Genomic DNA, 11316 nt, shown 5'->3' on the forward strand with positions numbered 1-11316 from the left:
AAACACTGCAACACCTATGAATCCCACCTTTCCTTCCTGCAAAAACTGCCGACCTCTCAGGAAGGAGGTAGAACAAATCTTACACAATCCAAGATTTTACAGTTCTGAAGGGGGCCAAAGGGGTGTAAACTGCAGCAAGACCCTGGTGCATTGTTAAATTTTAAAGAGATAGTTGAGCAGGATTTGCTAGGGCTTACAAGTGCCTACATACAACCTTCACAAGCATCCCAAAAGGTTTGACTCTGAAGATGGGGAACAGATCAGGCTGGTTTTCATTTTTGTCTGACTCCATTTCCCTATCCTGAACCATAACAATATTAAAGCCTGGAAACAGAACTGACCACAAAAGAAACTGTATTAACACTGCACTCTGCTGTATGTTACATGCTATACATCCCTTCTATAATTTTGTCTCTGCAACTCTATTTAACCTCAGGGAGTAGTTTGAACTGTGATTTGTATCACACCTGCTATATTCAAAAAAGTCATTGAGTACACATGCTTGCTTCTTTAGGTACCCAGAATGTTTCTTCGCCCATCAAATGGAGGTCAACAGACAGTAGACGGAAGAACTGTCCAAAACAAACAACAGACCAAACCCAGCTTGTCAGAATAGTATCTCTGCTTCATAATTGTAGAGATTGTCCCCCACCAACCACTCACTCCCCTGTGAAAGGGGGTCTTTGAGCTTCTTCCTACACGAAGACCATGTCTTCATTGTGTGTCTCCCAAATTCTCTGCAGCGGATAGTCAAATGAAGTTGCATTTGTATTTTTCAAACTAAGAGAAAAGCTTGATTTGTAGCTCCAGTGTCATTTCATATGAAAGACAACTTTTAAATGCAGAAAGGAGGAAATAAATAAATAAATAAAAATTTAGAAAAAAATGAGAAAAGTTTAATGCACTCAAATTTAAAGCAGAACCTGTTAGCACTAGGTGGCAGCACAGCAAATAGTATTTCTTCCCTCCAGTAATGAAAATCGTTAAAAACTACAGCGTGATTTCAAAATCAAAGTAATGTTCTAAAATCATATTACGAAAATTTAGAAATAGATGAAGTAGAAATACAAAGGCAGAAAGAAAAAACAACAGGAGTTTTCCCTTATCTTAAGAGTAATACTTTACAGCCTGCCTCTCACAAAAGTACATTACAGCATTTGTCCAACTACAAAGCTCCAAGATCTATGCTGGGGACATCTCTCCTTTTCACAGAGTCCATGCATCACCTCCAGATAATGTCTGCCCCAGACTGTTTGTTGACTGATCTGGACAACATAGATGTCTAGAGCCTATCAGCTCTGCCTTCACCAGAAGGAAGTTGTTCAGTACACAGGATAATACTAGGAGACTATGAGGAAGTTGGTGAGTATATACAAACTTGGGCCTTAAGAAATAAACTACACAAATCATCTGTACTGGACCAGAAGGAGCTGCTTCTTTACAGCTTATCTTTTGTGTACCTGCAGCCTTGCAGTTCTTTTGCTTTTCCTCCCCTGACTATTCAATACATTTCTTGTGATCTCATATACTCCAGCAATATGCCAGGATTTTTCAGAAATGTGTTGAATGCTTATCCCTAAGAGCAAGCCATGATCAGTCCTGGCCCTGACTTTAAAGCAGACTCCTATGAAAACAATCCTGAACTTCAGCCTCATCCTTTGTAAAGTGCATGAGCACCCACAAACATGAATGCAGACACACACTTTTAATTTTTTGGCAGACATTCAGTTTAGCAAATTAATTCCTCTATCCCCAACCTCTTTCTGACTCTTGACTTGGTGTTTCAGAATGTTACATAGCATGAACTTCACTGCAAAAAAATCTTTTGAAACTGAATGTCTGAGCAACTGAGCAGCAACCGTAACTCAATATCAGGATGCGCAATGCTGGTGGGGGAGCAGGCAACAACTACTTACACGTTCACCAAGCCCATTGTAAAAGGTTGTCTGAAATCATTAGCTCCCTGCTTAGCAAAGACCAAAACACAAAAAGGAACAGGTCGAGGGGGAAGAAAAAACACCAAAGGAAAAGAATAGGAAAAATTAAAAAATATAATCATGACCAATCCGTCTAATGACAACAGAAGATACAGCAAAATCAGAAAGTGTACAACATTTACAGACATGAGCAGGTATATATCAAACCATTTCCATTTGATGAAAGATAAATCAGACTATAAGTCTTCACCTTGGAAAGGAGACAACTGAGAGAAGATATAATAGGCAGCTTTAAAATCATGAGCAATAATGGAGAACACGAACAGAAGTCAATTATTCTGTATTTCTTGTGTCATTTCTGATCTATGTAATTGTCAAGCACCAGGTTTAAAGTGAAAAAAAAAATACTTTTTCAAACAGTAACCAATTATAGTGTGGAACACATTGCCATAGAACATCATAGACTGAAAGTAGAAAGGGATTTTAAAAAGATCAGACAACTTCATGGAAGACAGGTCCAGCCATGACTGCATAAAATGATGACCCAGGTGCAACTTCCACCTCATGCAGTTTATAAATCAGCAATTACCAGATGCAAGGAATGTCTACTAGGGAAGGATTACCTAAAAATCCCACCATTAATAGTTTCCCTAAATATCAAGGACAAGACCCTGGCCTAGACTGCTGGTACCACCCAATAAAGCTGTCCTTGAATGTTATGCTAGAGAAAACACTACTTGCACTGCATATAAATTCTACAAATTAAAGATTACAAATGTGTGTATTAAAAGAAAAAAACACTAAAACACTGAGAGCTGCACTGACCCATTTTCCTTCTCTGTCAGGGACTCTTGAGTCAGTCTAGAGATATCAGTACTAGAGGTGAACAGCCAGAGACATAGTCAAGGGCTGATGAAAGCATTCAAACGCTGATCTTACTGAAATCACTGGACATTTTTCTTATGTTGAGTATATATTTGAGGCCAAAAATAAAACCTGAATTTTTTAGTTCCTAAAATCCACAATTTCAACACACAGTTTGTCCAACCACTAAGAGAAAAACCACTTTTGTTGGCTAATCTATAAGCTTTTTGCTCCCTTGCCGCTTGACTCATTTCTCCAATTTGAATTCCACATGGGAACTTGCTCCATAGCGTTCCCAACTGCTTGAAAATGAGAACATCTCAAAAGCTTTTTGTCTGAATCCTTGCAAGTCCAGAAGGTATCCCGATTGGAGCTTAAGGGAGGTATTTTGACAATGTCACTCAAAATTCAGCTAAGCATCATAGAATCATAGAATCATTAAGGTTGGAAAAGACCTCAAGGATCATCAAGTCCAACCCAACACCACCTAATTCACTAAACCATGTCCCTAAGCACCACATCTACACAGATCATTAGTTTCACAGTTTATTGTCCCTGTGTCACCACAGTTAGTGATTATCAGGGGAACTACTTTTTTTTTCAGGCTGTTTCCTTAAGCAAACAAGGCCTGCAGTTTATATTTTTTCCATGTGGCCCACTCTTTCAAGTTCCATGAAGACAGGTGCCAGGATAGAGGCACTTTATTAATGGTTCTGTGGACAGAAAGGACGGAGAATGAGTGGAAGCATCTTCTTACACACCAGGGAATCTACACAATCTCTACAAGAGTCCCACTCACAGAACTCCTTGGGTTTGCAACACACTGATCACGTGGGGAGTTTTGAAGGAAGAGAGTTAATACATAGGAGATAATCCCTGTATTTCAGGGATTATCAAGTAAAACTTCTTGTTTGTCTGTATCCAACGCTGAAAGTAACTGAGATTGCAGCTAAAGAATGCGGTAGTAATATATGATGGAAAGGACAGAGCAATATTTACAAATAATGGTGAATCTCATCTTCCGAATCAATGATAAAAGTATGAAGTAATATATTTTTAAATTATTAAGATGCAAAGACACCAAAATATATATAGGTAAGTTATAGCAAAGAATTTACCTAGTGAAACCTTGGTTAGGCAGCTGTAATGTAATAAAGAACTACTCCAGAGCTAATTCTACTTGAGAGGAAGGAAAAAACCTAAGGTAAGAAAAAAAAAAAAAGCATTTGGAAATCAGATACCACCAGCTAGCAGTTACAAAATATTTTCTAAAGACAATCTAATCAAGACATCTGCATATCAAGAAGCCATTTCTTTGCAAGATGCAGCCGAGCTGGTGGTAGAAAGGGGATGTGATGCTGCTACACCACTGCTCTGGGTATTACACTGTCCATGCTGCACTGAAAAAGGGTGGGAGACACCACAGTCATCTTAGTTCCCACTACCCAAAAAAATCCGCACTGCCCACAAAGATTCAAATAAGTTTATGTTAAATGTTCCAGTTTTGGATTAACCCTGGTTTCACATGTAAGCCTAATGCACCTCATGTGACTTGGTGCGTAAGGGTTCCTCCCAGTTTTGACCCAGTTGTTATTGGAGAACTAGTTTTTCAAGCTGTGAAATCCACTTTATAGTGAGGCCTTAAAACCTTGGCAAAGCCTTTGAATGACAAATGCAGGCCTCCTCTGAAATACATTTCAGCTATGTGACCCTGATTTAAGTTAAAATTCATAGACTGTTAATTAGCATGTGGAACAGGAAGTTTCTAAATAGCTCACCAGGTATGTATTTGGCAGGCAGTACACCAACACTTGAAGTGTGGTTAAAAAACCCACTTTTTTACATCACTGAAAAGTTTAATAAATATTTATTTCTTCAGGGACCTCCTATGTTAATGAAACCTGTCTGCTCTTGTTTGAATCTTTAAAACGCATGTGTTAAATAGTAATGCTGAGGTAGTGTCTCTGAAATTGCACCGCTAACAGCAGCGCAAGTACAGAGCATAAGTGTTTTTGTGTCTATTTAACTTAATGTGTCCATTAAGTGCTTGTTTTCTGTTTTGTTAATCATTCCAGCTCCCGTAATAATTAGACGAAAGAGGAAATCGCAATTTCAAATGCTACCGTTTCTCTAGTTCTCTAGAGTTAAAAGGAGGAAGCAGGATTAGATGGCTTTCTCAAATGTTTTTTTCTTTTGCTAGTCATGCTAAAATCACATTTCTGTGTGCATTAAATAGCCAGATAGCCCATCAAAATATTATGTTATTTGTTTAGTATCAGGAAGCAGTTCCATTAACTGTACTAAGACAACATTCAATGGCCTGAACTATTATTTTTTCAATGCTATCATTTTCTAAGACCTTGTGTCCTACCCTCAAAACTTGTTCAACTACAGGTTGCACAACTTGCACATCTGCAGGTTAGCTTTCCAGCCCTGGGATGACACACCACGTGGCAGTACTACTGTGCATCCTGATGCCAAACACAACACAGTGCCTTTGGTGCCAAGTGTCATGTGCCAGGAGAAAGGTCACAGCCTCACACTGAAAGGGGTCCTGCTCAGACCACTCACTTTACAGCAGAATTAATCTCCATCTAACACACCTCCCAGCTTCAAGACATGCTTTAACTGGATCATTAATTTGCATTTCTGTGTTTCAAGTAAATGCCTGCATATTTTATATCAAGGACTTTTACCTAGATAACCTCCTGAGGTCGCTTCCAACATCAGCTACCCTATGATTCTATGAGTGCTACTAAAAGGAACCCTGCAGCAGCTTAACACTGTGGTCATTCCTCATGTTCAAGACCAATTATATGTGTTCTTCTCGTTGTGTGATGATGGAGATGCATTTGTTAGGGCACAGGAAATGTAGAAGTCTGTCCCCATATAAAACTGACCCAGTGAGAGATGGCACGGCTGGGTTCAAGGAGTCAAAATACTATCTTCTTTTCATTCCTAGTCCCAGCTTTTTATTACATTGCTGCAGTTTTATTGCTTCTTTGAAGAAAGATTTCATGCAGCAGTGGATTCCAGGAGATTTGGAAATTTGGCCCTTGCAAAGCCATATTGACTACAGAATAACTCAAATTCCTATAATCCTATGAGGGATTTCAAATCTTGGAGATGCAGCTTCATTTATAGGGCCTTTCCTCCAAATTAAACCTGAAAGAAACACTCAGCTCTTACTCACTGCTTCATAAGAAATGTTTCTCCTAGAGTTGTAAGGCTCCTGAGGCAGCTAAAGCAAGAGTAGAAGACATTCCAGGAGAGCCAATGGAGAATAAGAGACTGAAAATAGCCACTAATCGGAGTTTTTGGTCTAATAGTTGTACAATCCTGATTCTTGGCCAAACCAGCTTCAAGGGGTGCTGGTGGTACCTCATATTCTCTGAGAACTATGCTCTCAGTCTGGACAAATGCATGAGCCTGGGGGGCAAGGGAAGAGGTGGTGGTGGTGGTCAGATTGCTGGAAGTCTGGGTTCTCAATAGTTATGATATACTGATATTGCAATTTGAATGCCACATTCTCTTATGGCAGGAAATCTGTTGTCAGTGCAAAGCTTCAGCTCAAAGCTTGGTTGCCTGTTGCTTTCTGAATTTTCAGCTTCATATCCTAAATGTGTGTCTCTTAATTTATCCAGACTAGAAGTACCTCTGTTCGGTATCTGGCATATGAAATACGCCATGAAGTATGAAGTATGCACTGAAGAAATAGCCAGACCAATTTATCAGCCCACATACAAAAAGGAATTAAACTGTAATTTACGAACTTATTTCACCTCTAGATTTGTCTGGCAGATCTTTTCACTATTATTTTCTTGTCCAGTACATACATTCCATTATGCCAAATAGGCTTTCATATACACAAAGGTAATAAAAAGGTAGTGGTGAGATCCACCCAGCAGACACAGTACTGATGCTGACGGTCAGCTGGCACAGAACAAAAGAGAAGGAAAATAAGATACTTTTGATGAGGTTCACCCTGCAGATGGAAGAAAAGACTTTAGCACACATCTGAAAATGACAAGGGAGGTAGCTAATACTGCTTTTCAGCATATGATATTCCATTTATTATCACAATTATTCCTTTTAATGCAAACCCCATCTAAATCCTGCAGTCTATTTTCATTGCTCCATTTCCACTAAAAATGTGCTGATATATGGCAGTGCCATAGTGGCACTTTAAAGAGGACTACCAATCCTTCCCATGGGAAGGAGACAAAAGAGTGACACATACTGGGACTTCCCATACCAGAATGTCGTAATGTCTGTTTCAAGCACTATGTATTTCTTTCACAACGATCCTTGTTCCAAATAAATGACCTAGATATGGAATAGATGAAAAAAACTGTTGATGGGAAACTTAGAAAGAGACATGATTCTGGTGCACAGCTTCTTCCTGATTCGACTTAATCTCACTAAAGTATATTCCTTTCAGACAGCACATTTAATCCAAAAGCTTTGTGTGTTAACCACTGAACCTAACTACTAGTCACCAACTTTCTTATCCCATTTTATAGACGAAGAATATTAGATGCAGCAATGACTTGTCCAAGTGACTTCATCACGTAAACCTGTCTCTTACATCCAAAATTTCAGTATAAAATATTTCACATGCTCCAAGTTAATCTAGTACTTTGCAAATGGGTGCAGTCATAACTTTATTTTAAAAATAAATATAAAAATAAGTGAAGGGAGGAGAGGCAGTGAGCCTTTTAATTTTTAGAGCCTTCAAAATCACGTGTGTGTCTCCCCAGCACACCACATTATATCCTCAATCTTCAATCAAAATCCCTTTTCACAACACAATATAGCTTTCAGATTGACTAGCTAATCCATTATTTGGGTAAGCAAATGACTACCAGTTATGATGGTAAAGTTGACAGAGATCATCCCTTCAAAACACCATCCCTTTTAGGAAAATGAGTCTTAACACTTATACAATGATTCTTACACATACTGCCCAGAGAAAGACAAATAAATTTATAATTGTTTCAATGAGAAAAATTTTCACAGAGGACTCAGTTCTAACCTCTTTTCTACTCCTGCCACTGCAGTGATTTTAATAGCTCCGTAGAGGCTCAGCTGTGTATGCCATAGCCCAGTGCTTCTTCAGCAGGCACAGCTGGTCTCTTCCACAGCGGTCCTCTGAGCTCCCTGGCAACAAATTGTCTTTGATGCAGTATCCCCAGAATTATCTTTCCCATCACTTCTCTTGACTGTTCTAGGGAAGAAAAGGGGCACAATACCTAGTACAGCTTACAACATATTCCTCTTCCAATACTGTTTTACCTCCCTCTTCCCACATACAGCTTCCTGATGCTGCAGAGCTGGCTGAGCTGCCTGCCTGCCTCCCAATCTGTCTACAGGCAGGATCAGATCCTTTTCATCCAGGACATCTGTCCAACCTGGCAACCTGTCAATATCATCATTCAGCACACTACAGATACAGCCATGAGAGGACATGAGGAGGCTTAGCACTATCGACGCAATGTCACTTCCCTTACAAGAAGGGTTAGGAGCCTCACAGGAGTATAGCTGCTGTCACACTGGATGTTAACCAAACTGCTGTCCAACTGGATGTTAAAGGCAAGCTTTGCAGATATCCTTAATAGTAAAAGTCAACACATAATCAAAGGTAAACAGACCTGATATCATGCATCATTTCAGTAGAACCGTGGAGCTGCTGGCATGTAAGGTACAGTTACAAGTACTGAAGAAAGGTGACAGGGGCTAAGGAATAAACAGAGTAAGATCCATCTTTCCTAGCTCTGCAGGGATCATAGGGGGAGATATGCAACACCTGGGAAGTCTAGTGCAATTCCTGACAGTAGCACCACCACGGTGACAACCTAGGCATCACTAGACGTAGGACATCTTCTCCCAAGTTCATTTTGTCAGAGCCTGTATTTCTGATATTGACCTACCAAAAAAAACAGCAAAGATTTTAGCCAATCAAAGATACAAATACAGGTGTGCTGTCTGTTCAGGCTTATGAGGTGCAACAGACTGTGAAGGCAGGAGAAAATTCAGTCTTTACCCACCCCACTGAGGACCTACCAAACCTGAATTATAGAAAACAAAGACTTAAAACTACAAACCCATACTGGCAATATGAGGTATCTTCATCATATTGGTAAATCCATCAAAATGATAGCAGTTGCACAAAGTTCCTCAACACTTCAGAAAACAACAGACTACTTGGTTGAGTGTCTAATTTTGAATTGTTCAGAAGTGATTGGTCTAATGGACAAAATCTAATGGGACAACACAAAACTCAAATCATTACCAAAGTCTGTCCCAGTTCTGACTTCTCAAATTGGTTTTCATCTTGATATAATTGTCTGAAGTGCATGAGCTAGGAAAATTACACAGTACTATTCAGCAGTGTTTCACCTGAGCACAGTATACATTGCCAGATTACATACTTGTTTTAATTAAGAACTTCATGCTCTTTCCCAGTACAAGACACAGTATCAGTTGATATAAATCTCCAAAACTCCATTCATTATGTGGATTACTTAACACAGATGGCTGATAACTGTTTGAAAATTCCCTTATTTACTCGTCTATGCAAGCCTCAGCTCACATGTCTAAATGTATCCCTATTAAGGAAAAGTACTTAAGCGTGTGTTTAATTCCCAAAGTCCCAGGCTCAAATGTTTTCTGCAGTAGAGTTGTTGTAACAGTGATCGTCTAAAGAGACTGCTTTCCAGAACAGGGGTGTTTTTTCTGAATGAAGGCCACAGCTCATTTTAGAAATATGTGCCTGTCTCACTGAAATAAATGGCACACTGTTATGCTCCCGTACCTAGGTGAAGTGAATCCACTTCAGCAGTGCAGATTACCCATGGTGCTTACTCCTCACAGCAGTGGCTGTGACTAGGGATCATTAGTGAATTAAGAATCATTGGCTTTTCTTGTTATCTGTAGTCTTGATTGCACAATTTTGAAATGGTGAAAAAACTTCACATTTTGTAGCTCGCAGACTTCTGGGGATTGCCATGGTTCTGGGAAGCACAATTTTATGGAGCTGCACTAGTCGTTGTTAATTTAAAATAATATAAAAACATATTTTAGAGTTAAATTACATTTTTCAGAACAAGTGTTGCATCATTTTTTAACCATAATTTATATGATTTCAGATTGCAGTTCGGGGACCTAGAAGCCCATTTTTTTGGACTTACAGTACAAATTTAAACATTAAGATTATAGTTTCTGTTCATCAAAGTTCTAATTTCCATTGGGTTTTTTTTTGTTTTCAGGTCTATAAATCCTAAATGTGCCTTTCATTTAATTTTTCCACACTTCAAATACATCTGTTCAACATTTGGTTCATGAAATACTAGGAAGTATGCTCTGAAGAAATATTGGCTTTGTCAGCCTACAAAGAAAACGCAACAAATCTGTACTAAAGTTTTTCTTTTCAGTAGCTCACACTTAACCAGCTAATTCCCACACTTGCTAAAAACACATCCATGTTTTAATTGACATGAGAATAGTTCTATGCCAAAAATATTTATTAAAATATAGATTCAGCCTGGAGAAGAGAAGGCTCCAGGGAGACCTTATTGCATCCTTCCAATACTTAAAGGGGGCTACAGGAGAGATGGGGAGGCACTCCTGATCAGGGAGTGTGGTGACAGGATGAGGGGTAACGGTTTTAATCTGAAAGAGGGTAGATTTAGATTAGACATTAGGAAGAAATATTTTACTGTGAGGGTGGTGAGGCACTGGAACAGGTTGCCCAGGGAAATTGTGGATGCCCCATCCCTGGAGGTGTTCAAGGCCAGGCTGGATGAGGCTTTGAGCAACCTGGTCTAGTGGAGGGTGTCCCTGCCCATGGCAGGGGGGTTGGAACTTGATGATCTTTAAGGTCCCTCCCAACCCAAACCATTCTATGATTCCAGTTGCTAACTCTTACAATCATAAAAGGTAATTAAAAATATTATAATGTCTTTAATCTATTTTAGGAAAAGGCATGTCAGGTTAGAATTTATTTGAATAAAATGTTCTCTTTTTTACTAGCTCTCTCATTAGCTACTTCTAATTATTTGTGACACCTGTAAACAACCTCTATACTGGGAGGATGGTGTCCCTGTCTGTTTCAAAAAGATCTCCCCCTATTAAAAAAAAAAAAATTACATATGATCTCTCTCTCATAAATAGTGATAAAGAAACTTTAAATAAAGAGCTAAACATACCACTGTCATTTTGTTCTGTTAAAAGCCAGAAAATATCAGAGCAAGTATGGTAAATTCTGGTGGAAGCTATACCAGTTTAGATGAATAAAAACACAAAGTACCAGTAAATATATTGTACACTTCATAACACAAATCATGTCAACTCCTCAGTGATCTACTCCAAATTGCATAGAAAAAAAAAAATAATAACCCATACTGGTTTCAGTTGTGATTCCAAGTGTGTGTGACATCAGTATAAATTTTAGTGGAGCTGCTTCTCTAGTTGCATGATGGAATAGCAAAGTTCAGTGTTTGGCCAAGACAATGAC

This window comes from Pterocles gutturalis, unplaced genomic scaffold, assembly GCF_000699245.1.
Source record: "Pterocles gutturalis isolate BGI_N339 unplaced genomic scaffold, ASM69924v1 scaffold5767, whole genome shotgun sequence".
NCBI classification, from domain to species: domain Eukaryota; kingdom Metazoa; phylum Chordata; class Aves; order Pterocliformes; family Pteroclidae; genus Pterocles; species Pterocles gutturalis.